This window comes from Camelus ferus, chromosome 3, assembly GCF_009834535.1.
Source record: "Camelus ferus isolate YT-003-E chromosome 3, BCGSAC_Cfer_1.0, whole genome shotgun sequence".
In the NCBI taxonomy this organism is placed as follows: domain Eukaryota; kingdom Metazoa; phylum Chordata; class Mammalia; order Artiodactyla; family Camelidae; genus Camelus; species Camelus ferus.
Genome location: NC_045698.1, coordinates 37,017,675 through 37,043,603, shown reverse-complemented (window position 1 = coordinate 37,043,603; position 25,929 = coordinate 37,017,675). Strand labels below are relative to the sequence as shown.

The window sequence follows — 25,929 nt, the reverse complement described above, 5'->3', positions numbered from 1 at the left end:
TGACAACTCAGGTTCCCTATGCTCTGGTTGATTGACAGCTCAGGTTCCTTGTGCTCTGATTAATTGACAGCTCAGGTTCCTTGTGTTCTGGATTGTTCATTTCCCCTTCCTCACCCCCTGCCCCGTGCTCATTTCTATCTAAACTACCTAACAGAGAGTTCAGTTCCAGGATGTATAACAAATGGCATTCAAAGAATAACTTTAAGGTCTCCAAACTTACAAGGAACCAAAAATAACTAGTTGACTTCTTACCTGTAATAATATACTTATCTTTAAAAACAAAAAAAATAATTTTTGTATATGTTTCTTCAAGTGCTTTTTAAAAATTTTTAAATTTGTTATCATATGGTTTAATCATCTACAGTGTACATCCAGTACAAAGGACTGTTTTTCCCAGACCTTACTTATTTACTTTTTGAGGCATAATTGACATATAACATTATATTAATTTCAGGTGTACAATATAATGATAAAATTTGTATATATTGTAAAATGATCATCACAGTAAGTCTAGTTAATGTCTGTCACAATACATACTTTTTTTTTTCATGAGAACTTTTAAGATGTATACTCTTAGCAACTTCCAAATATACACTATGGTATTACTAACTATAGTCACCATGCTGTATATTACATTCCCATGACTTACTGTTTTTTAAAAGGAAGTTTGTACCTTTTGACCCCCTTCACCCATTTCAGTTACCCCTGGCAACCACCAATTTATTCTATGTATCTATGAGCTTGGGTTTTTTATTTTTTAATTTTTTTCACTTTTTTTTGATTCCACATATAGTGAGATCATACACTATTTGTCTGTATCTGACTTATGTTACTTAGCAGTGCTTTCAGGTTATATCCCTGTTGTCTCAAGTGGAAAGGTTTTTTTTGTGGCTGAGTAGTATGCATTTTGTGTGTATGTGTAGATATGTATTATATATATCTCTATCACATCTTTATCCAGTCATCTGTTGATGGCCACTTAGGTTGTTTCCATGTCTTGGCTATTGTAAATAATGCTGCAGTGAATGTAGGGGTGGAGATATCTTGCCTCTTTTAATTTATTTTTTTTATTGCTTTTTTTTTTAATGGAGGTACTGAGGATTTTTTTAATGGAGGTACTGGGGATTGAACCCAGGACCTCCTCCTGCTACGCATATGCTCTACCACTGAGCTACTCCCCCCTCCCCCCCAGATATTGTTTATAAATAGTGACTTGGTTTCTTCTGGATACTTACCCAGGAGTGGAATTGCTGGATGATATGGTAGTTCTGTATTTAATTTTCTGAGGAACTTCCATGCTGTTTTCCATAGTGGCTGCACCAATGTACATTCCCACCAACAACACATAAGAGTTCCCTTTTTTCCACATCTGTGCCAACACTTGTAATTTGTTGTTTTAAAAAAATTAAAAAAAATTGAAGTATAGTTAATTTACAGTGTTGTGTAAATTTCTGGTGAACAGCATAGTGACTCAGTTATATGTATATATTCTTTTTCATATTTTTTCATTATAGATTATTACAAGTTATTGAATATAGTTCCCTGTGCTATACAGTATGATCTTGCTGTTTATCTATTCTGTATATGATAGTTTGTATCTGCTAATCCCAAACCCCCAATTTATCCCTACCTCCCCCTTTCCTCTTTGGTAACCATAAGTTTGTTTTCTATGTCTGTGAGTCTCTTTCTGTTTTGTAAATAAGTTTGTGTCATTTTTTTAGATTCCACATGTAAGTGATGTCATATGAAATTTGTCTTTCTCTGTGTGACTTACTTCACTTAATATGATAATCTCTAGGTCCATCCATGTTGCTGCAAATGGCATTATTTCATTCTTTTTTAATGGCTGAGTAGTATTTCATTGTATATATGTATCACATCTTTTTTATCCAGTCATCTATTGATGGACATTTAGGTTGCTTCTGTGTCTTGGCTATTGTAAACAGTGCTGCTGTGAACATTGGGGTGCATGTATCTTTTCAAATTGAAGTTTTCTCCAGATATATGCCCAGGAGTGGAATTGCTGGATCATATGGTAACTCTAATTTTAGTTTTATAGGGAACTGCCATACTGTTCTCCATAATGGCTGGACTAATTTACATTCCCACCAACCATGTAGAGTGAGTTCCCTTTTCTCCGCATTCTCTCCAGTGTTTCTTATTTGTAGGCTTTTAATGATAGCTATTCTCACTGGTGGGAGGTGATACCTTGTTGTAGTTTTGATTTGCATTTCTCTAATAATAAGCAATGTTGAGCATTTTTTCATGTGCCTGTTGGCCATCTGTATGTCTTCTTTGGAGAAATGTCTAGAACTTCTGCCCATTTTTTGATTTGTTTGTTTTGATAGTAAGCTGTATGAGCTGTTTGTATATTTTGGAAATTAATCCTTATAGGCCACATTGTAAATATTTCTCCCGTTCTTTAGGTTGTCTTTTTGTTTTGTTTATGGTTTCCTTTGCTGTGCAAAAGCTTTTAAGTTCAATTAGGTCTCATTTGTTTATTTTTGCTTTTGTTTCCATTACTGTAGGAGACAGATCCAGAAAAATATTGCTGTGGTTTATGTCAAACAGTGTTTTGGCCGTTTTCCTTTAAGAGTTTTCGAGTATCTGATGTTATATTTAGGTCTTTAATCCTTTTTGAGTTTATTTTTGTATATGGTGTTAGAGAATGTTCTAATTTCATTCTTTTACACGTAACTGTCCAGTTTTCCCAGCACCATTTATTGAAGAGACTATCTATTCTACATTGTATATTTTTGCTGCCATTGTCATAGATTAATTGACCATAAGTGCGTGGATGTATTTCTGGGCTTTCTATCCTGTTCCATTGATATATCTGTTTTTGTGCCAGTACCATACTGTTTTGATTACTGTAGCTTTGTAGTATAGTCTGAAGTCAGGGAGTGTCATTTCTCCAGCTCCGTTCTTCTTTCTTAAGATTATTTTAGCTATTTGAGGTCTTTTGTGTTTCCATATAAGTTAAAAAATTTTTGGTCTAGTTCTTTGAAAAATACTTTTGGTAATTTGCTAGAGATTGCATTGAATCTGTATATTGACTTGGGTAGTATTTTAACAGTTATTTTAACAGTATAGATTCTTCCAAACCAAGAACATGGCAGATCTTTTCCATCTGTGTCATCTTCAGTTTCTTTTGTCAGCATCTTATAGTTATCAGAGTACAGGTCTTTTGCCTACTTAAGTAGAATTTATTCCTAGGTATTTTATTCCTTTTAATGGATGGTAAATGAGGTTGTTTTCTTAATTTGTTTTTCTGATACTTTGTTGTTACTGTATAGAAATGCAACAGATTTCTATATATTAATTTTGTATCCTGCAACTTTACTGAATTCATTAATGAGCTCTAGTAATTTTCTAATAGCATCTTTAGGATTCTCTTTTAAAAAATTAATTTAACTTTTAATTAATTTTTTTGAAGTATAGTTGATTGCAGCATTTTTTCTTGACTGCTCCTCCTTTGTTTCTGCGTTCCTTCCCTTCCTTGATAAGCAACTGTTTGAATCTTTGGATTCCTTGGAACTAAGGGAAGGCCAAGGAGGCTGAATGAAGCCTATTTCCTACAAATAAGAAATGGGAGACATGAAAAGGATTCATACCCAGGAAGGTCCCAGAGGGTCCTGACTGGTTTCTTCAGCACTTCCCACAGTACTTCTGTTGTGGGAAAATGGGGCACAAGAAGATGGTCCTGTCCCAGGTCTTGGGTGAGTCCCTGGAACACACCCTGCCAAATAAGAGTCCTTGGCTTAGTCCAGGAAAGAATTCAAGAACAAGCCATAGTAAAGTGAAAGTAGATTTATTCTGACTCCATAGACAGAGTGCAGGCCATCTCAGAAGTTGAGAGGCCAGGATTTTCTATAGTATTATGTCATCTGCAGTGAGTTTTACCTCTTTTTTTCCAATTTGGATTCTCTTTTTGTTGTTGTTGTTTTTCTTCTCTGATTGCTGTGACTAGGACTTCCAAAACTATGTTTAGTGAAAGTGGTTGGGTCCTGAGTTTCGGCACCAAAAACAGAACAACAGCAAAAAAAGTGTTCTTGCTCTTAGAGGAAATGCTTTCAGCTGTTCACTGTTGAGTATGATGGTAGCTGTGGGTTTGTCATATAATGGCTTTTATTATGTTGAGGTATGTTCTCTCTATGCCCACTTTCTGAAGAGTTTTTATCATAAATAGACGCGGAATTTTTTCAAAAGTGTTTTTCTGCATCTATTGAGATGACCATTTGGTTTTTATTCTTCAGTTTGTTAATGTGTATCACATTGATTGATTTGTGGATATTGGAAAATCCTTATATTTCTTTAATAAATCCCACTTGATCATGGTGTATGATCCTTTTAATATATTGCTGGAGTTGGTTTGCTAGTATTTTTTTTTTTCAGGATTTTTGTGTCTATGTTCCTCAGTGATATTAGCCTGTAATTTTCTTTTTTTGTGATATCTTTCGTTTTGGTATCAGGGTGATGGTAACCTCATAGAATGAGTTCAGAAGTGTTCTTTTCTTTGCAATTAAAAAAAAAATACTTACAGAAGGATAGGTGTTAACTCTTCTCTAAATGTTTGGTAGAATTCACCTGTGAAGCCATCTGGTTCTGGACTTTTGTTTGTCGGGGGTTTCTAAATTACTAATGCAATTTCAGTACTGGTAATTAGTCTGTTCATATTTTTTGTTTTTTTCCTGATTCAGTCTTCGGAGACTGTACCTTTCTAAGAGATTGTCCATTTCCTTGAGGTTGTCCACTTTATTGATATATAGTTGTTCATAGTAGCCTCTTATGATGCCTTGTGTTTCTGTGGTGTTGGTTGTAACTTTCTCTTTTTCATTTCTGATTTTATTAATTTGGGCCCTCTCCCTCTTTTTCTTGATGAATCTGGCTAAAGGTTTATCAATTTTGTTTGTCTTTTTAAAGAGCCAGCTTTTAGTTTCATTGATCTTTTCTATTTTTTTTTTCAGTCTCTTTCATTTATTTGTGGTCTAATCTTTATTTCTTCTACTACGTTTGGGTTTTGTTTTCCTTTCTCTAGTTGCTTTAGGTGTAAATTTAGATTATTTATTTGAGATTTTTCTTGTTTTCTGAGACAAGCTTGTTATTACTTCTTAGAACTACTTTTGATATGTCCCAGCAGATTTCGATCATCATATTTTTGTTTTCATTTGTCTCTAGGAATTTTTTGACTTCTTTAGTGATCTATTGGCTGCTTCGTAGCATATTGTTTAACCTTGGTATGTTTGTGTTTTTTTACAATTTTTTTTCTTGTAGTTGATTTCTAATCTCATAGCATTGTGATCACAAAAAATGCTTGATATGACTTTAATTTTCTGAAATTTACTGAGACTTGCTTTGTTGCCCAATATGTGATCTATCCTGGAGAATGTTCCATGTGCACTTGAAAAGTATGTGTATGTATTCTGCTGCTTTCGGATGCTCTAAAAATATCAGTTAAGTTTATCTGGTTAATTAATGTTCCCTTTCAGGCCTGTTTTTCCTTTTTAATTTTTTATCTGGATGATCTGTCCATTGATGTGAGTGAGGTGTTAGAGTCCCCCACTATTATGGTTACTGTCAGTTTCTCCCTTTGTCTGTTAACATTTGCCTTATATATTGAGGTGCTTCTATGTTCAGTATATATATATTGACAAGTGTTGTATCTTCTTGGCTTGATCCCTTGATCATTGTGCAATGTCCTTTGTCTCTGTAACAGTCTTTGTTTTAAAGTCTGTTTTGTCTAGTGTAAGTATTGGTACTTTAGCTTTCTTTTGATTTCCATTTGCATGGAAGACCTTTTTCCATCCCTTCAATTTCAGTCTGAATGTGTCTCTAAATCTGAATTGCGTCTGTTGTAAGCAGCAGATTTATGGGTCTTATTTCTGCATCCATTCAGTCAGTCTGTGTCTTTTGGTTGGAGCATTTAGTCTGTTTACATTTAAGGTAATTATCAATATATATGTTCTTATTGCCATTTTGTTTATTCTTTTGGATTTGTTTTTGTAGGCCTTTTCCCCCCTTTTCTTCTCTTGTTCTCTTGTGAGTTGCTGACTCTCTTTAGTGTTATGTTTGTCTTCCTTTTTCTTTTTTGTATGTGTCTTTATTATAGATTTTTGGCATGCAGTTACCAAGAGGTTTTGATATAGCAGTCCGTATTTATTTTGATATAGCAGTCTGTTGATGCTTTAAGTTGATGATTTTTTAATTAAATTAAATTTTATCTTAAATACCTTGTATTTGTATTCTCCTCCTCTCACAGGTACTGTTTTTTATATCATATTTTACATCTAATTGTATTGTGTACCCCTTAACTGCTTATTGTGGATACAGATGAGTTTCCTACTTTTGTCTTTTAACCTTCCTGCTAGTTTGTTTGGATGATTTCCTACTTTTACTGTTTTACTTTAGCATTTGTTGTAAAGCTGGGTTGGTAGTGCTGAGTTGTTTTAGCTTTTGTTTGTCTGTAAAGCTTTTGGTTTCTCCATCAGATTTGAATGAGAGCCTTGCTGGGTAGACTATTCTTTGTTGTAGGTTTTCCCCTTTCATCACTATAAATGTATCATGCCACTCCCTTCTGGCCAGCAGAGTTTCTGCTGAAAAATCAGCGGATAGTCTTATGGGAGTTCTCTTGCATGCTTTTTGTTACTTTTCCCTTGTTGCTTTTAATATTCTCTCTTTATCGTTATTTTTTGTGATTTTAATTATAATATGTCATGGTGTGTCCCTCTGTGGCTTAATCCTGTTTGGGACCCTTTGTACTTCCTGGACTTGGGTGACTGTTTCCTTTCCCAGGTTAGGGAAGTTTTCAGTTACTGTCTCTTCAAATACTTTTTCTCAGGCCCTTTCTCTCTCTTCTCTTCTTCTTGGACCCCTATAATGTGCATATTAATGCTCTTGATGTTGTCCCAGACGTCTCTTAAATTGTCCTCATTTCTTCTCATTCTTTTTTTTTTTTTCTGTTCTGCAGTAGTGATTCCATTACTCTGTCTTACAGCTTCCTGATCTGTTCTTTTGCTTCATTTGTTTACTATTGATTCCTTCTAATATATTTTTCATTCAGCTATTGTATTCTTCAACTCTGGTTGTTCCTTATATTTTCTAACTCTTTGTTAAAAACCTCTAACTTCTTACTCTGTGCATCCATTCTCCTCCCAAATTCTTTGATCATCTTTGCGATCATTACTCTGAACTCTTTCTCAGGTAGATTGCCTGTCTCCTCATTACTTAGTTCTTATCAGATTTTGTATTGTTCTTTTGTCTGCAATGTATTCCTCTGCCACCTCATTTTGTCTAAATTTCTATTTGTATTTTTATGTATGTGGTTGGTTAGTTATGTTTCTTGACCTTGGAGAGGTGACCCTCTGTAGGAGATGTCCTATGCATCCTGGCAGTGCACTCCCCCTCTTGTCACCCAAGGGCCTGGGGACAGCTGGTCCTGAGGTAGGATCTGGTCTGTGTTGCATACTTGTTCCACAGGCTTCAGCATTGTAATTTTCTTGCTTCTGGTGTCTGCCTCTGGTGAGTAAGGCTGGTTTAGAGGATTTTGCAGGCTTCCTGGTGGGAGGGGCCAGTAACTACCCACTGGTGGGTGGAGCTGGGTCTTGGCCCTCTGGTGGCAGGGGCAGGGGCATGTCTAGGAGCATGTCTAGAGGTGGCTGTACACTCAGGAAATGTTTAGGCAGCCTTCTCTTAATGGCTGGGGATATGTCCCCACCCAGTTAGTTGTTTGGCCTGAGGTGTCCTAATGCTGGATCCTATAGGCTGTTGGCTGGGGCCAGGTCTTGGTGCTAATGACTCAAGCAAGATATAAGCCTCTAGGGGAGTTCATGCAGATGATTACTCCCTGACGTATCTGCCACTGTGTCTCTGTCCCCAGGGTGAGCCACTACCTCCCCTCCTCCCCAGGAGACCCTCCAAGACCAGTAAGTAGGTCTGGCCCAGGCTCCTATGAAATTACTGCTTTTACCCTTGGTCCCAGTGAGCATGAGGTTTTGTGTGCATCCTTTAAGAGTGAAATCTCTATTTCCCCAATCCTGTGGCTTTCCAGCAGTTAAGCTCTGCTGGCCTTCAAAGCCAAATACTCTTGGGGCTCCTTTTCCCAGTGCCAGAGCCCTGGGCCGGAGAGCCTGACGTGCTGCACAGATCTTACTCCTGTGGGAGAACCTCTTCAATGTAATTATTCTCCAGTTTGTGGGTCACCCACCTGGAGGGTATGGGATTTGATTATATTGCAAGACTGCCCCTCCTACCTGTCTCATTGTGGTTCGTACTACATGTCTTTAGTTATGGAAGATCTCTGGTAGGTTCCAGGCTTTTTTTTTTTTTCCAGTTTTATTAGGTAGAATTATTACAGTTTGACTGCACAAACACATTATATTGCATGTCAATACATATATATGGTATACTGCACATTTTTTTTAGTTTACATATGTGTGCTAGTTATTGCTTCTAAGAATGGATTAGATCTTTAGCTTATTAAGCTTACATAGTTATCAAAAGAATAAAGCCAACTACAAAATAAGAATCAACAGAATGTGGTAATCCAATCATAAAGGACAGTCAAATGTGCTTACACATATTCAAGAAATCAAAATAATAATTAGTTCATTTGTGTCTTTATTATTATTGTTGTTATTTTTTTAGATTCCTCATATAAATCATGTCATATGGCACTTTTCTTTCTCTTTCTGGCCCACTTCACTTAGAATGACAATCTTCAGATCCATCCATATTGCTGCAAATGGCATTATTTTATTCTTTTTTATGGCTGAGTAGTATTTCATTGTATATATGTACCACATCTTCTTTATCCAGTCATCTGTTGATGGACATTGGGGTTGCTTCTATGTCTTGACTATCATAAATAGTGCTGGTATGAACATTGGGATGCATGTGTCTTTTTTAATTTTATTTTTCTCCGGATATATGCCCAGGAGTGTGAGGTTCCAGTCTTTTTTATAGATGGTTGTTCTGCAGTTGTGATTTTGGTGTCTTCATGAGAGGAGGTGAGCTCTAGCTTTTTCTACTCTGCCATCTAGGCCAGCAGCTAGTTTTGCTTGGTTTCCTTGGAGCAACTTACTCCCTTTGGGATTTCAAGGTGGGCCAAGGGTGTAGGCAGGCCTAGTAGAGTGCCTTGAGTCATCCCATCCCACCTCTGCTGAGCCATGCAGAACCTCTCTTGGGGTCTCATGCCAACTCTTCCAATCTGCAAAGCCCATGAGAGGAAAGAAAGGACTTCTCCTACTGTTACTGAGCCAAGTTTGTTTGCCCAAGGCACAGCATGCCAAATACTTAGAGAATGCCATGGATTGCAGCCTGTTGTCTCTTAGATAATAGTTATTCTTAAAGGGTATGTGGTGATATCTTATTCTGATTTTGATTTGCATTTCCCTGGCGATTAGTGAAGTTGAGCACCTTTGCATGTACTTGTTGGCTATTTGGACATCTTCTTTGGAAAAATGTCTATTCAGATCTTCTGCCCATTTAAAAAGTTGGGTTGTTTGTTTTTTGCTATCAATTTGTATGGGCTCTTGATATATTTTGGACATTAACCCCTTATTTGACATATGATTTGCAGATATTTTTCTTCCATTCAGTAGCTAGTCTTTTCATTTTGTTGATGGTTCCTCTGCTTTGTAGAAGCTTTTCAGTTTGATGTAGACCCACTTGTTTATTTTTGCTTTTGTTGCCTTTGCTTTTGGTGTCAAATCCAAAAAATCATTGGTAAGAATGATGTTGAGGAGCCTAATGCCTATGTTCTCTTTGAGGACTTTTATGGTTTCAGGTCTTACATTCAAGTCTTTAATCCACTTTGAGATAATTTTTGTGTGTAGTGTAAGATAGTAGTCCAGTTTCATTTTTTTGTATGTGGCTGTCCAATTTCCCCAACACTGTTTATCAACTGTCTTTTCCCCATTGTATATTCTTCACTCCTTTGTTGTAAATTTATTGACCATATATGCATGAGTTTATTTCTGGGCTCTCTATTCTGTTCCATTTATCTATGTGTGTGTCCTTTTTTTTTAAATTGAAGTATATTTGATTTACTATGTTGTGTTAATTTCTGGTGTACAGCATAGTGATTCAGTTATACATATGTTTTTATGTTCTTTTTCATTATAGGCTATTAAAAGTTGTTGAATATAGCTCCCTATCCTATACAGTAGGATCTTGCTGTTTATCTATTTTATATATAGTACTTAGTATCTGAAAATATCAAATTCTCAATTTATCTCTTCCCACCCCCTACCCCCTTGGTAACCATAAGTTTGTTTTTTATCTGTGAGTCTGTTTCTGTTTTGTAAATAAATTCATTTCTTTTTTTTTTTTTTTTAAGATTTCACATATAAGTGATAGCATATGGTATTTTTCGTTCTCTTTCTGGCTTATTTCACTTAGTATGACACTTATTATATATGTCTATTTTAATGCCAGTACCATTCTGTTTTGCTTACTATAGGTTTGTAATGTAGTTTGATATCAAGGATTATGTTGCCTCCTGCTTTGTTCTTCTTTCTCAATATTTCTTTGGCTATTTGGGATCTTTTATTGTTCCATACAAATTTTAGGATTATTTGTTCTATTTCTGTGAAAAATGCCATTGAGATTTTGATAGGGATTGCAGTGAATCTGTAGATTGTTTTGGGTGATGCAGACATTTTAACAATATTAATTCTTCTAATCCATGAGCATGGAGTGTCTTTCCATTGCATCTTCTTCAGCTTCTTTCATTAATGTCTTACAGTTTTCAGCGTACAGATTTTTCATCTACTTGATTAAATTTATTTCTAGGTATTTTTATTTCTTTTTTGATGCAATTGTAAATGGGATTATTTTCTTAATTTCTTTTTCTGATGGTTCTTTATTAGTGTATATAAATGCAATAGATTTGTATAGTGAAATTGTATTCCACAGATTTTATCAGTTTATTCTAACAGTATTTTTGTGGCATCTTTAGGTTTTTCTTTTTATAAAATCATGTTGTCTGAAAATAGTGAAGTTATACTTCTTCCTTTCTAATTTGGGTATTTTTTAAAAAATTTCTTTTTCTTTCCTAATTGCTCTGGCTAGTACTTCTAATATTATGTTGACTTTAAATTTGTGATTTTAAAATTACTTTTTAGTTACCTAAGTGATTCATGAAATGAACATCCTCCTTAAAACAAATAGAAACATGGTAGATAAGGCTAAAGGCTTCCTTAACCACACCCTGTAACCTATTTCCATCAATCCTGGTCCTTACCTCCTCTCCTCAGATGTTATCAGTCTAATGTGTTTTCTGCCAGCCTTATTTTATGTATGGACACACTTGTGTATGTACCAATAGGAAATCACAGAATTGTGTGTGAATTTTCTAAAAAAAAAAACCCCGTAAGTATCTGCAACTTCTTTTATTTATTAAAAATGTATTTTGGAGTCTCCCCATATTAGTTTGTATAAGTCTGCTTCATCTATTTCTAAAGTTTCACCTTCAAGTTCAATATTTTTGGTAATTTTCTGGTAGGTATACTCTATAGAGTTCAAAAAGTTCTCTTTTACTTTTGGTTTGTGAAGAATTTTTGTCTTAAATGAATGATGAATATTAAATGCTTTTCTTTGCTACTTTTTGAGATGGTCACATAATTTCTCTATGTTCTCCTTTTAATGTAGTAAATCATAATGACACAGTTAAATACTGCACCATCTTTTGCTTCCTGAGGTATCCTACTCAGTTTTGAGAAACACTTTGGTCATATCCTATTAGTTTTTATATGCTTTTGTTGTTATCCCATGTTTATTTTGATATATATTTTTATTTTATTTTATTTTTTAAATTTTTTAGGGAGGAAGTAATTAGGTTTGTTAATTAATTAATTAATGGAGGTACTGGGGATTAAGCCAGGACCTCATGCATGCTAAGCACACACTCTATCATTGAGCTCTACCCTCCTCCCAATGTATGTTTTAAAATCTTCAGTCTCATGAATTGTTTGTAGTTTTATTTCAGGTTTTAGTATTAGGCTTATGCTGACCTCCTAAAATGAGTTAAGAAGTGTTCCCTTCTCTTCTACGTCCTAAATTTTTTTTAAATATAAGATTGACATTACTTCTTTTTTAAATGTTGATAGAATTCACTGGTGAAACCACAGGCTTCTGGTTTTGATAATGAATTAAATTTCTTTTAAAGATGTAGGGCTATTCAAAATTTGTGTTTCATCTTGTTTCAAGTTTGTAAGTTATAATTTTCATGGAATTTGTTCATTTCATCTAAGTTGTCAAATTTGGTGGCATAAAGTTGTTCATAAATACAATCTTACTGTTCTTTTAATGTCTGTATGATCTATAGTGATAATTGATTTATGATTTTGATGATTTGTGTTTCTTTTTTTCTTCATTATTGTAACTGGAGGTTTTCAGGAAACAGCTTTAGGCTTTATTAATTTTCTCTGTTGTTTGTTTTCCATTTCATTGATTTCTGTTTTTTATTATTTTATATGTCCTACCTTGGGTTTATTTTGTCCTTCTTTTTCTAGTTTCTTAAAGTAGAACCTTGAATCACTGATTTTAGAACTTTCTTTTTTTCTAATATAAGCATCTAAGGTTAAAAATTTCCTTCCAATAATTATTTTAGCTGAATCCTGGGAATTTTGATATATTGTATTTTCATTAGCATTTAGTATAAAATATGTTTAAAATTTCCCTTGTGATTTCTTTTTTGATCTATGGATTATTTAAAAGTATGTTTTTAATTTCCAAATACTTAGTGTTTTCTTAGATATCTTATAGTAATTGATTCTTAATTTTGTTTTGGTTAGAGGACATGTATGATTTCAATTATTTTAAATTTATTGACTTGCTTATGCCCCAGGATATGCTCTATCTTGGTGAACATATGATGTGCAGTTGAAAAGAGTGTATATTCTGTAGTTGTTGGGGTTAAAGTCCTATAAGTATCATTTAGGTCATAGTGGTGATTGGTAGTGTCCTTTAGATCATCTGTGTCTTTAATGATTTACATAAAATTTTAAATACAGATAAATGAGAAACAACATACTGAGAGTCAGTTTTATAATATATTCACATATAACAAGCAAAAGTTTGGCATTAGTAGGAATGGATATGTGCTGCTGTCCAAGTTACCCTCTTCTGTCTGATTCTTTATCCTTACTTACTATTGTTTCCAGTCTCTCCAAATACTCTATCCAGTTGAGGATAAGATATGTGCACTGTATTTTTAAAGTCCATTTATACTATTAATTATAAAAATGCCATGTAGGAAACATAAACTTTATTATTAATATCCTAAAAATCCACAAATAGAGCATGTGTCCGTAGATGGATTGTAACTTCCAGAGTTCACAATGAGAGTTCCACAAATAATATATTGAGCCCCTACTGTATCCCAGGCTGTAATGTAGGAGACAGATACTAAACATATAAATAATATTAGACAGTGGTTAGTGCCCTCAGGAAAATGAAGTAGGGTACTGAGAAGAGAGGGACACAGATAACTTGTGTGTGTGTGTGTGTGTGTGTGTGTGTGTGTGTGTGTGTGTGTGATCTGTTTCCTCCTGGGATTTCATTCTCTTTATAAGGGTCACTTGGGGTCAGAATATGGATAGCAAGATTGGATAGGGTGGTGCCATATATGATTGAGAAGGCATCAAACTTGGGAAGGTCTGTGGGGAGAGTCTCTGGATAGGAAATGCAAAGGCACTGAGGTGGGGAGAAGCTTGATTTGTTAAGGAAGGAAAAGAAGTCCATGTGGCTGGAACATGGTGCCAGCAGAGAAGGGAAAGATGAAGTCAGGGAAGAGGCGAAATCATGTAGGGCCTTGCAGGCTTGGGTGAGGATTTTTCTTAGTGTAGTGGGAAGCCCTTGGAGGATTGTAAGCAGAAGAGAGATATCTATTTCTTGCTTTTAAAAGATCACTGAGTATTTTATATGTAATAGATGGGCAGTCACCACACAAGGAAGGTTAATTAGGAGACTAATACAGTAGTTCAGGTGAGAAATAATGATAGCTTGGACTAGAGTGGTAGCTGTGGAGATGGAGAGGGTGATTAGATTACATTTTGGAGGAGTTGACAGAACATGCTGATGGATTGGATGTGGGAGGGTGAAGTTTTGAAATGCCTATGAGAGGAATGTCAAGTAACTAGTTGAATATCCACACTTGGTGCTTTGAAGTGAAGCCATAGCTGGAGATAAAATTGAGTCATCAGCTAGAGGACTGGATGAGATCACCTAGAAAGAAAGAGGAGATGGCAAAGAACATAGATTGAGCAGTGAACATAAGTTTTGCAAGATGCAGGTCCATGATGACTTGCTCAAAAGCAGTTTTGGTGAAAAGTTTGAGTGTGAATGTGTTGAGAAAAAGTGAGGGGAGGAAGGAGAAACAAATGTACATAACTCTTTCAGTAAGTTCTACTGAAAGAGGGGCAGAGAAATAGGGCCAAAGGTGAAGAGAAATTTTGTAAATTGAAAGATCCTCTAAGCAGATTTGTGTGCTGATGAGAATGATCCAACAGAAAGAAAGATACTGAGGTAGATGTGTGAGTAATTTCCAGAATAAAGTCCTTGAGAAGGTGGGAGCTGATTCAGAGCATAAATGGAGAGGTTGTCCTCTGACAGGAGCAGGGATGCATCCTCAACTGTAGCAAGAGGGAAGGAAGAGAATGTGGGCTTAGCAGAAAGTGTATTAGTGAATTTGGATGGAGAAAGTTGAGGGCAAAATCTGATAGTTTTTCAGTAATCTATGAGGCAAGATCTTCAACTGAGAATAGATAAGGGGGAATATTAGAGGTTTGAGATGAGAAGATAAGATGTAAAACAGCCCGGAATTGGGAAGTCAACCTTGTAGGAAAATGCAGGAGGGAATCGCTCTGCTATTTTGAGTGAACTTACCAATGTTTATCTGCTCCTGGGCAAGCAAGGAGGGGTCCTTTTCCCTCTTCAGAGGAGGGAGTTAAGGTTTTCTCTCTGTGGAAAGTGATGAAAAGACAGAGTTTATGTTGACAAACTAGCAGATATTCAAACATTTTATTAAATCCTGGCAATATTTTTCCACTTTTAATATTTTTTATGGGCAGAATCAGTAAATAGCTTAGAGCCTTGACTATGTCTAAGAAAGAAGTGTTTTTCAAACTATAAGCTGGAGGACAGGCTTACTTTGTATGAATCATGATTTCACAGTTCTCTGCTGGAAGAGAGATGATATTTAAAGTTGGTGGGTATTCTGGAGGGTATTTGAATAACCGGCAAATATTTATTCAGTGATAACTGGGAGCCTAGGTACAGCTTCAAAAGATTACAGTCTAGTTGGAAAAACATATAATTAAAAAAAATTAAATATTAATTACCATAGAATTTCAGTGTGAGTTCCTGGAGTTAAGGAGTGCTTCAAAGAGAAATAGGCAGAAAAAAGTTGGAAGGGGAGGGATAGCATAAACCAGCAGTTCTCAAAGTGTGGCCTAGGGACACTGGGGGTCCCTACGACCTTTTTAGACATCTTCAAGGACAAAATTATTTTCATAATAGTACTAAGATGTTATTTGTCTTAATTTATTCCCATTCTCTCACAAGGGTACAGTGGAGTTTTCTCGGGGTTACATGATATGTGATAGGACAGATTGAATGAAGAAGCAGAAATGAGAATCCAGCTGTCTTTTATTAAGCCAGAAATAAAACAGATTTGCAAAAATATTAAAAATGCCATTCTTTTCACTATTTGGTGGGGGATTTAGCTGTTTTTCTTAAAGACATTACCCATATTAACATGTAATCGTTTTTAAATTGTTATTCTTAATGAATTAATAAATAAATATTTAAAAATTGATCAGTTTTAATATAATATAGTAAATATCAATAAATATAACCGACATAAACAAAAGCTCTTTGTGGATTCTCAGTAATTTTTAAAGGTTTAATGGGATCTGAAGACAAAAAATTTTGAGAATCGAATCAACTGTTAGAACTACATATTGTGATGCAAAAAATTTTTTTGGTTTGTTTTTTTTGGGGGGGGTAGTTAGGTTTGTTTATTCACTTATTTATTTGCTTATTTATTTAACAGAGGTACTGGGGACTGAACCCAGGGCCTCATGCATGCTAAGCATGTGCTCTACCACTGAACTATTCTCTCCCCTGTGATGCAAAATTTTGAGAAGGAAAGTATGCGACAAGGCATTTCACTAACTTCAGATATTGAAGTTAATGTCAATTCTATGAATTACAGTAGTATATTGCATATTGATAAAATTAGACACAAAGTATTTTGAGGTTATTTTGTGCTTCAGGATACAAAATACTGCATTAAAAGAAGAAAAAAAAACAGTCTCTGCTAGTCTGTGAATTAGCAAAAGCCACCTCTTCCTCTGGCCGCTTTACTGCCATCTAGTGGAAAATAATTATAATAAATATACAAATATTTAAGACTGTAGTGTGAATGATGCCCCAGAGAGTTAGGAAATAAATTTTTTAGGCAGAGTAAGGTCAGACCATCAGAAAATCTTGAGATATGCAGTAGGTAGTCATTGAAGGTTCTTAAGTGGAGTGCTAGAATGCAGGAATAGTTTGGGAAGCTCAGAGGAACAGTGGCTGGCAGGATAGATGGATGGGTGGGTAGGTAGATGGATGGTGTACGGATGGTGGATGGATAGGTAGGTAGCTGGACAGCCATCCAAGAGCAGGGTGGTCTTGATAACGGGAGACCAGGAAAGAAGTCTCAAGTGTCTTGATACAGCCTCTCCTTAGTTGTAGCTGTTACTCTTGCCATAAACGGACATGGGAGAACAGGGATGCCCTGTTATAGATGAACGCTGAGTCTAGGTTTTTGATTAGAAAAATGAAATAATTGCCTAGAGTTTTTCAATTTTCTGAGAGGAACACTGAGATAACTGCTTTGTTTCTGAAAGAGAGGTTAGATAAAGTCTGATTTTCAGATATTTGGCAAAGTTAACATACTGTTCAGATCATTCTTTAATTAAAGAAAAGTTTTACTCTGCTGCCCTCTTCTGGATGTTGTGTAATTCTCTAAATAATTCCGCTGAATTGCCACTGAAATACAGGAACTCAGCTGCAAGAAAAAGAAATAGAGAAAATGGATATCAAGATAAAATGCAAAAAGAAATAAAACCAAACCAAAGACTATTCATACTGAAATATTTTCCCAACTTTTTATTTTGAAAATTTCTAACCTACAGAAAAGTGCAGTGAACAACCATATATCTGTTATATAGTTTCATCAGTTGTTAATGTTTTGCAACATTTCCCCTTCCCTTCCCTTTCTCTATATATGTATATGTATGTATACGTGTAGGTACATATGTTTATATGTGTGTTTATGTACACATATATGACATTTTCTACATAATCACAGTACCATTATCATATCTTTAAAAAAGAACTGATTTGTTATTATGAATATGTAGTTTATATTTAAATTTCCCTAATTTCAAAAATACCTTTTATAGCTGTTTGTTCTTCTGTTATTTGCTTTTAAAATTGGATCAAAGTCTAATTTAATCTACCCCCTGCTTTTATTTGTTTTTCATGACATAAAACTTATAAGGAGACACAACATTGTAAAATGACTATAACTCAATAAAAAATGTTTTAAAAAAAACTTATTAAAAAAAACTTATAAGGGGATCAGGCCTGGTGTCTTGTATAATTTCTGTGTTCAGCATTTTCTGATTATTTCCTCATAATTCAATTCAATTCGTTTTTGTCAATATATATGTATATTTATGATATCTATGATAATAGATGTTTATGATATATATCATATATGAAATGTACTTCTTACTGTATCACATCATGAGTCATATCATTTCAGGCTGTCCCACCATTTTTTTTTTAACTTTTTTTTATTTAGTTATAGTCATTTTACAATGTTGTGTCAAATTCCAGTGTAGAGCACAATTTTTCCGTTATACATGAACATACATATATTCATTGTCACATTTTTTTTTCGCTGTGAGCTACCACAAGATCTTATATATATTTCCCTGTGCTATACAGTATAATCTTGTTTATCTATTCTATATATGCCTGTCAGTATCTACAAATTTTGAACTCTCAGTCTATCCCTTCCCACCCTCCTCCCCCTTGGCAACCACAAGTTTGTATTCTATGTCTATGAGTCTGTTTCTGTCCCACCATTGTTGATTCTAAATGTAGCACTTTTTAAAAGTGACAACTAATAGACTTCCAGTAATCTCAAAATGCTCTGTGGCCATGTGAATGTCCCTTTTCCCAACAACATTTCACTCAATAATCAGCCAGGATTTTTGCCTGAGTCAGTTATACTGGGGTTCACAAAGTGATGTGTTTCTAGTCCTGTCCCCCTTTCTATATTTGTTAGATAGTTTATTAGCTGACATTCTTCTGTGAAGAACAGCTTTCCCTTTCTCATTCTCTGCCCTCAAATAATCACCATGGGCTCATGATTTTTTTTAATTTAGTGTATTAATATCATTATTCCATTTGATAATCAAATTGTCCCAGACTTGTTCTGTAGGAATCCTATCAAGCTGTGTCCTTTTGATATGTCCCCATTAGTCTTATGTACTAGGCTCACTTTCTATTTTATTCAAGATCTGGAACCAGCCATTTATATAAGGAGCCCTGTTTCTTTTTATTTAGGGAGTCAGCCTTAGAAGCCAAGATCTAGGAACTAGGTGTGATCATTGTTACTAAAACTGTATTTGAAAAACCATGAGTTCATATCCAGTTGCAATTTGATGTCTTTGGTATCGTTTGATTTTCTCTTCCTTCTCCCATTCATATCTGGCTTCCTTCTCCCACAGTGAAAACCCTATTTCCTAATGACATCAATGTATTTACTTACTTACTCTATCCCATAATACACAAAATACTTTTAGAATTACAACACCATTACCAAAACTAAATATTTCGTTGCTTTCTTTTTGTCCTTTGAATATATCCCACTAAATGTATAGTCAGAAAACTGTATTAGTCAGAAATCAACTATATTTTTTTAGTCTTTGCCATTTTGTTCAACAGATCTAAGTTGACTATATTAGCTCTTACATTAGTCACAGAGGTAACAGAAATAAATAAGATACTGTTCCTATAGCTGCAAAACTCAGTCTCACAGAATAAAAATGACCAGTAACCCAAACATTATAGTACAGCAAGGGAAGGACCAAAAGAAGTTGACTTACGAGTGCTAAAGCATTACAGGAGAAAATCATCTAACGCAGCATGGGTAGGGGTGACTTCCTAGAGAGATTAAGAGTAAGTCTTGAAGAACAAGTAGGAGTGAATCTAGTGAAGAGAGGGGCAGATAGTTCTGGTAGAGGAGTGTAATAGCAAGAGAGACCATGCCGTGTGCTGGGAAACAGCAATAGCTGGTAGCTGGTAAGGTGTCTTGGTCATGAGAAGGTTCAGGAGGTGAGAGAGTTGAGAACCATAAAAAGAACCTTTTAAACTATGCTAAGCATTTGTGTTTCCTTCTCTGAGCCTATGCCCCCTCTTTCTAGACTACTTCTTTTCATTCTTACTCCTAGACAAGGTTTTTTTGTTTGTTGGTTGGTTGGTTTGTTTATTTTACATATAACAATATTACATTATGTTAGTTTTGGGTGTGCAACATAATGATTTGATATATGTATATATGGCAAAATGATTACCAGAATAAGTTTAGTAAACATCTGTCACCACATAGTTACAATTTTTTTTGGGGGGGGGGGATGACAGCTTTTAAGATTTACTCTCTTAGCAGCTTTCAAATATACAATACAGTACTGTTAACTGTAGTCACCATAATGTACATTACATCCCCAGGACTTACATTGTCACTGGAAGTTTGTAACTTTTAACTACCTTCATCTACTTTTGCGACCTACCTAACCTCCACTGGTGGCTATCACCAATCTGTTGTCTGTATATGTGAGGTTTTCTTTTTTCTCAATTTCACATATAACTGAGATCATACAGTATTTGTCATTCTCTGTCTGATTTATTTCACTTAACATAATGCCCTCAAGGTTCATCCATGTTGTTGCAAATGGCAGGATTTTTGTCTTTTTTATAGCTGAATAATATTTCATTGTACATTTATACCACATTTTCTTTATCCATTTACCCATTCATGGACACCTGGATTGTTTCTATGTGTTGGCTATTGTAAATAATGCTGTAACAAATGCAGGAGTTCAAATATCTTTTCGAGAGTAATTTGGTTTCCTTTGGTTGCATATCCAGAAGTGGAATTGCTGGATCATATGGTAGTACTATATTTAATTTTTTTGAGGAACCTCCATACTGTTTTCCATAGTGGCTGCACCAGTTTACATTTCCACCAACAGTGCACAAGGGTTTCCTTTTCTCCACATCCTTGCCAACACCTGTTATTTCTTGTCTCTTAGATAATAGCCATTCTGACACGGTAGGGTATGTGGTAATATCTCATTCTGGTTTTGATTTGCATTTCCCTGGTGATTAGTGATGTTGAGGACCTTTGCATTTACCTGTTGACTATTTGGATGTCTTTGGAAAGACGTCTGTTCAGATTTTCTGCTCATTTAAAAAATTAGATTGTTTTTTGCTATGCATTTTTATGGGGTCCTGGTATATCTTGGGCATTAACCCCTTACTGGACATATGATTTGCAGATATTTTCTCCCATTCAGTAGCTAGTTTTTTCATTTTGTTGATGGTTTCCTCTGCTGTGCAGAAGCTTTTTAGTTTGATGTAGTCCTACTTGTTTATTTTTGCTGTTGTTGCCTTTGCTTTTGGTGTCAGATCCAAAAAATCATTGACAAGGCTGATGTTAAGGACCCTACTGCCTGTGTTTTCTTTGAGGAGTTTTATGGTTTCAGGTCTTACATTCAAGTCTTTAATCCACTTTGAGATAATTTTTGTGTATGGTGTAAGATAGTCCAGTTTCACTCTTCTGCATGCAGCTGTCCACTTTTCCCAGCACTGTTTATTGAGCAGACTGTCATTTCCCCATTGTGTATTCCTTACTCTTTTGTCTTAATAATCTATCCATGACCTAAGTGGGGTATTAAAGTCTCCTACTGTTATCATATTGTTGTCAGTTTCTTCCTTTAGGTCTGTTAACATTTGCTTTGTATATTTAGGTGCTCCCATGTTGGGTACATAAATGTTTATAAATGTTATATCCTCTTGTTGGATCGGCCCCTTTATCATTATGCAAAGACCTTCTTTGTCTTTTATTACAGTCTTTGTTTTAAAGTTTATTTTGTCTGTTATAAATGTATCTATCCCAGATTTCTTTTGGTTTCTGTTTGTGTGAAACATCTTTTTCCATCCCTTCATTTTCCATCTGTATTGTGCCATTACATGTGGAATTAGTCTCTTAGAGGCAGCATATAGCTGGGCCTTGTGTTTTGTTTTGTTTTGTTTTTTTAAATCCATTCAGCCACTCTGTGTCTTTTGATTAGAGAATTTAGTCCATTTACTTTTAAAGTAATTATTGACAGGTATATACTTATTGCCTGGTTTTCTGGTTGTTTTGCAGTTCCTCTCTGTTCTTTTTTTCTTCTCTTGCTCTCTCCCCTTTGGTTGTATAATATCCTTTAGTATTATGCTTAGACTTTTTTTTTTTATTATCCTTTGTATTTCTACTATATGTTTTTGCTTTGTGGTTACTTTGAGACTCTTACATAACAGCTTACATATATAACAGTCTTTTATTTTAATTTTTTAAAAAATTATTTATTTATTTTTTTCAGGGGGTAGGTAATTAGGTTTATGTATTTATTTATTTGGTTTTTCAAATGGAGGTATTGGGAATGGAACCCAGGACCTCGTGCATGCTAAGCATGTGCTCTACCACTTTGAGCTATACCCTCCCCCACAACAGTCTATTTTGAGTTAATAGCAACTTAAGTTTGAATGCATTTGAAAACTGCATTTTTACTCTGCACATTTTATATTTTTAATGTCAGATTTTATATCTTTTTATTTTGTGTCTCCCTTAACTGATTATGGTAGTTGTAGTTATTTTCACTACTTCTGTCTTTTAATTTTCATACTGGCTTTATAAGTAATTAACCCACTACCTTTACTGTATTTACTTTTACCAGTGAGATTTATGCTTTCAAATGTTTTCTTGTTACTAATCAACACCCTTTCTTTTCAGCTTAAAGAAGCCCTTTTAACATTTCTTATAAGGCTAGGTTAGTGGTGATGGACTCCTTTAGCTTTTTCTTGTATGAAAAACTCTATCTGTCTCCTTCAATTCTAAATGATAACCTTGCTGGGTAGAGTATTCTTGATTAGAGGTTTTTTTCCTTTCATTGCTTTGAATATATTAAGCCATTGACTTCTGCCCTGCCAATTTTCTGCTGAAAAATCTGCTCATAGTCTTATGGGGATTTCTTCATATATGACAAGTTGTTTTTCTCTTGTGACTTTTAAAATTCTTTCTTTAACTTTTGACACTTTAATTTTAATGTTTTTTTGTTGTGAATTTTTTTGTCCTTTTTGTGAATTTTGTTGTGGATTCATCTTCTTTGGAACTCTCTGGACTTCCTGGATCTAGATGCCTTTTCTCCTTCTGGTTAGGGAAGTTTCCAGCCATTGTTTCTTTAAATAAATTTTCTATGCCTTTCTTTGTCTCTTCTCCTTCTGGCACCCCTATAATGTGAATGTTATTCTACTTGATGTTATCCTGTAGGTCCCTTAAGCTATTTCACTTTTTAAAAATTTTTTTTCTGAGTGAGTTCCACTGCCCTGTATTCTAGTCATTGATCCTTTCTTCTGCTTCATCTAGTCTGCTGTGAACCCATCTAGTGTAGTTTTCAGTTTTATTGTATTGTTCAGCTCTGTGACATCTATTTCATACTTTCTTATATTTTCTGTCTTTGTTGAAATTTTCATTGTATTCATCCCTTCGTCTCTGTTGGAGGATGGAGGGAATGAAGAGTGCCCACTGAACTGAGAAGACATCTTGAGGCTGAAAAAACAAGCCAGGCAGCTCTGTATCATCAGTGGGTCAGTTTATTATAGGGTGACTTACTCACAGGGTAGGGTCTGGATCAGATGGACAAGGATCTGGAAGCATTCGCAGCTGCACTCTGCACTACCAAGGGGCCACTGGGACAATTTGTAGTTAACCTAGGGTATGGCTGTAGGTGCTTGGTAACAGGATGTGCATTTCTAAGTTAAGATTTATGATTGGGTCACTAGTCTCGTGGGCACCAGGAATACATCAGGGATGGTTTTCATCATTGTCTGGGGATTAACAGCATAGAGACTACCTGGTCCTAGTGATTATTAAACAATATGTACTAACTACGAGGCCCTTGAACACAGAGAAGTGATTCATTTGCACAGTACAGTCTTGGGTAGGGTCAGTGAACGGACAGGAGAAACTGTAAGGGTCCAAGATGGCATCATTTATGCTAACAGCCATACAATCTCCCAAGTTCAGTGAGCATCTTTATGATCATCACTTTTAACTCTTTATCAGGTAAATTACTTATCTCCATTTTATTAAGATGTTTTTCTGGGGTTTTATCTTGTTCTTTTGTTTGGAACATACTTCCATTTCCTCATTTTGCATAACTCTGTGGGTTTTTGTTTTTTTTTTTAAATAGGTGAAACATATACCTTTCTCAGACTTGAAGGCATGGTCTTGTGTTGGTTATGAATCTTATGTTTCAACCTTTTTCTGGCTCTTGGTTGTCTCTCAAACCTTTATTATTTTCTAAACAGCCTGGTTTATTTTTCAGAAGTTCGAGTTGTTGAGGTGTGCCAAGAAACTCATTGTTTCATAGGGACGGATCTCAGTTAGCCCCTAGTTTCAGGCAGATTGGAAACCAGACACTCAGGCATTCACTTTTAAAGTTTGCAAATATATGCTGTCCTATAGGAGCATCATTGTAAACCCTTGCTTGCCTGCAGATGAGAAGTGTCCCTCTGGACAACAGCTACAAAAATTGGAGCTTCAAATGAGTGTATAAGCTCCCTTCTGGGAGATTCCCATGAGCTGTAGAGAGGCTGAGGGAAAGCTCAAATATGGGGTCCCCTACCCTAGGTTCCCTGAGAGCACCTCTGTAGCTTCTAGATGTGTGGCAAACCTAAAGTCTGTCCCTCTGGCTGAAATTTAAGGACAAGTAAATAGGCGTTTTCCATAGAAAGAATGGAAGTGTGCTTCAGTCTGTTGTCTGTGTGGGTGGCAGACTGCTAAGAGCTGTCTCTCCAATTGTAACAGTCCGGTGGTTCCCAGGGACACAAGCCTCCTATCAGTGGGAGCATGCAGGCCTGGGGCGCACCCCTCATCTTTAGTGGGGCAGCAGGAGTCCCCAGAGGCCTCTCCCCTTCTAAGTCGATGCCTTATGATTGGCAAATGAATCTCTTTCACATAGGCATTTTTCAAACTGCTGCTTTTGCACTAGTCCCTAGGTGCACACGAGTCCTTTAAGAGAAGTATCCCAGTTCCACACAGCCCTTTCGGTCCCCTGGGCATGAGCCCCGTGGGATTTTCCAAGCCAGACATATTGGGGGCTCATCTCTTCACTGTATGTCCCAAGGGTTGGCGGGGACTGGTACAGGGGCACAAACCCCCACTCCTCAGGGAGAAGTTCTGGATTTTTGAGATCCCTCCTGATTTGTGGTTCACAGCACTGAGGGTAGGGTTTTTGTCTCAGCCTCTCCTGCCTGTATCAGTGTGGCCCTTTTATCATTTATTGTGAAGGAGCTGTTCAGTTAGTTTTCAGGCCTTTTACAGGGGGAAATTGTTCCATATATAGCTGTAGATTTGATGTGGCTGTAGAAAGAGGTGAGTTCAGGATCTTTCTACATTGTCATCCTGGACCACCTGTGTGTTTCCAATGTGTAACCATCAAGAAATTGCATGTAAAATCCAGATCTCCAGCTTCTTTTGAAAATTTAGAGGCTTTGGCAACACTGGGTGTTCCAAATGATCCCATTTCAAATATGGCCCTCCTTTTAACATGAACTTGGCATGAACTCTCAGGTCAGCCAAAAGCTCTGCTAAGGACACTTCTAGCCCCACAGGCATCTGTGATTTTTAGGTCACTCATTCACTCATACAAATATATATTTTGCATCCAGTGTGCCTGGCACTGTTTCTGAACCGTTTACATAGGTTCTCTTGCTTCTCGCAACACTGTTGCTTTCATTTTATAGATGTAGAAATGGAGGTTCAGAAAGCCAAAACAGGGGTTACACAACTGGCAGAGGCAGACCTAGATTAGACCCATGTGATGGCTCAGGCTCTGTGGTCACCAAGTCCACCTTCATCACCTAATTTAAAAGGCCCTTCCTTTCCTCCTTTATGCCAATTCAACATGAGATTTTTGCATACAGCACAAATTAAAAAAATGACAAACCTAAAAATTGTAATGACATGGCAGTTTGCATACATTTCTGTTTGTCACCATGTTCCCCAATGACAGCAGTATTTCATGCATTTTGTTTTATAACAAGTGAATTACTGTATCAGTTCACAAATGCATTCATTGGCATTTTTATATGAGCATGATACCCAATATTTTTCTAGATTCCACCTAACCTGCAGATTTGGTCATTTTATAAAACTATTAATAACATTTAAATAGAATCAAGGAATAATAGAATTAATTTATAAATTCCTGTGAAGCAGAAAACTTTTCTCAAAGTTAATACTTTCCTGAAATGACTGAAGTGTGTCCTTTAGAAAAATATCCAGTGCCTATTTTAAAAATGTGCATTTAAAATCACATACAGAAAGTTTAAAACAAATGTAGAGACACAGAATGGCTTCTGAACTCACAGTTATTCAATGACAGTTACCTGTCTTGCAGGGTTGGATCATCTAGTTTCTGATTCAACTTGATCATTTGTGAAACGACTACTGAGCAGAAATATGAAGGATAGAAGTGGAATCCAGCAGCACACAACCACAAGGTACATACAATCTAAGACTAAAACTGTGGGGCAGGGCAA

The 25,929-nt window shown here is 35.7% G+C and overlaps 1 protein-coding gene across 1 annotated transcript in view; it reads left to right on the top strand.

Annotated features, from left to right (window-relative positions):
- Nucleotides 1–25,929, top strand: part of ANKRD55 (ankyrin repeat domain 55) — a 661,295-nt gene that overhangs the window by 4,474 nt on the left and 630,892 nt on the right. Inside the window, exon 2 of the mRNA XM_032472436.1 lies at nucleotides 25,788–25,890. The gene's annotated coding sequence lies outside the window, so the exon portion shown is untranslated. The remainder of the gene's footprint in view (nucleotides 1–25,787; nucleotides 25,891–25,929) is intronic.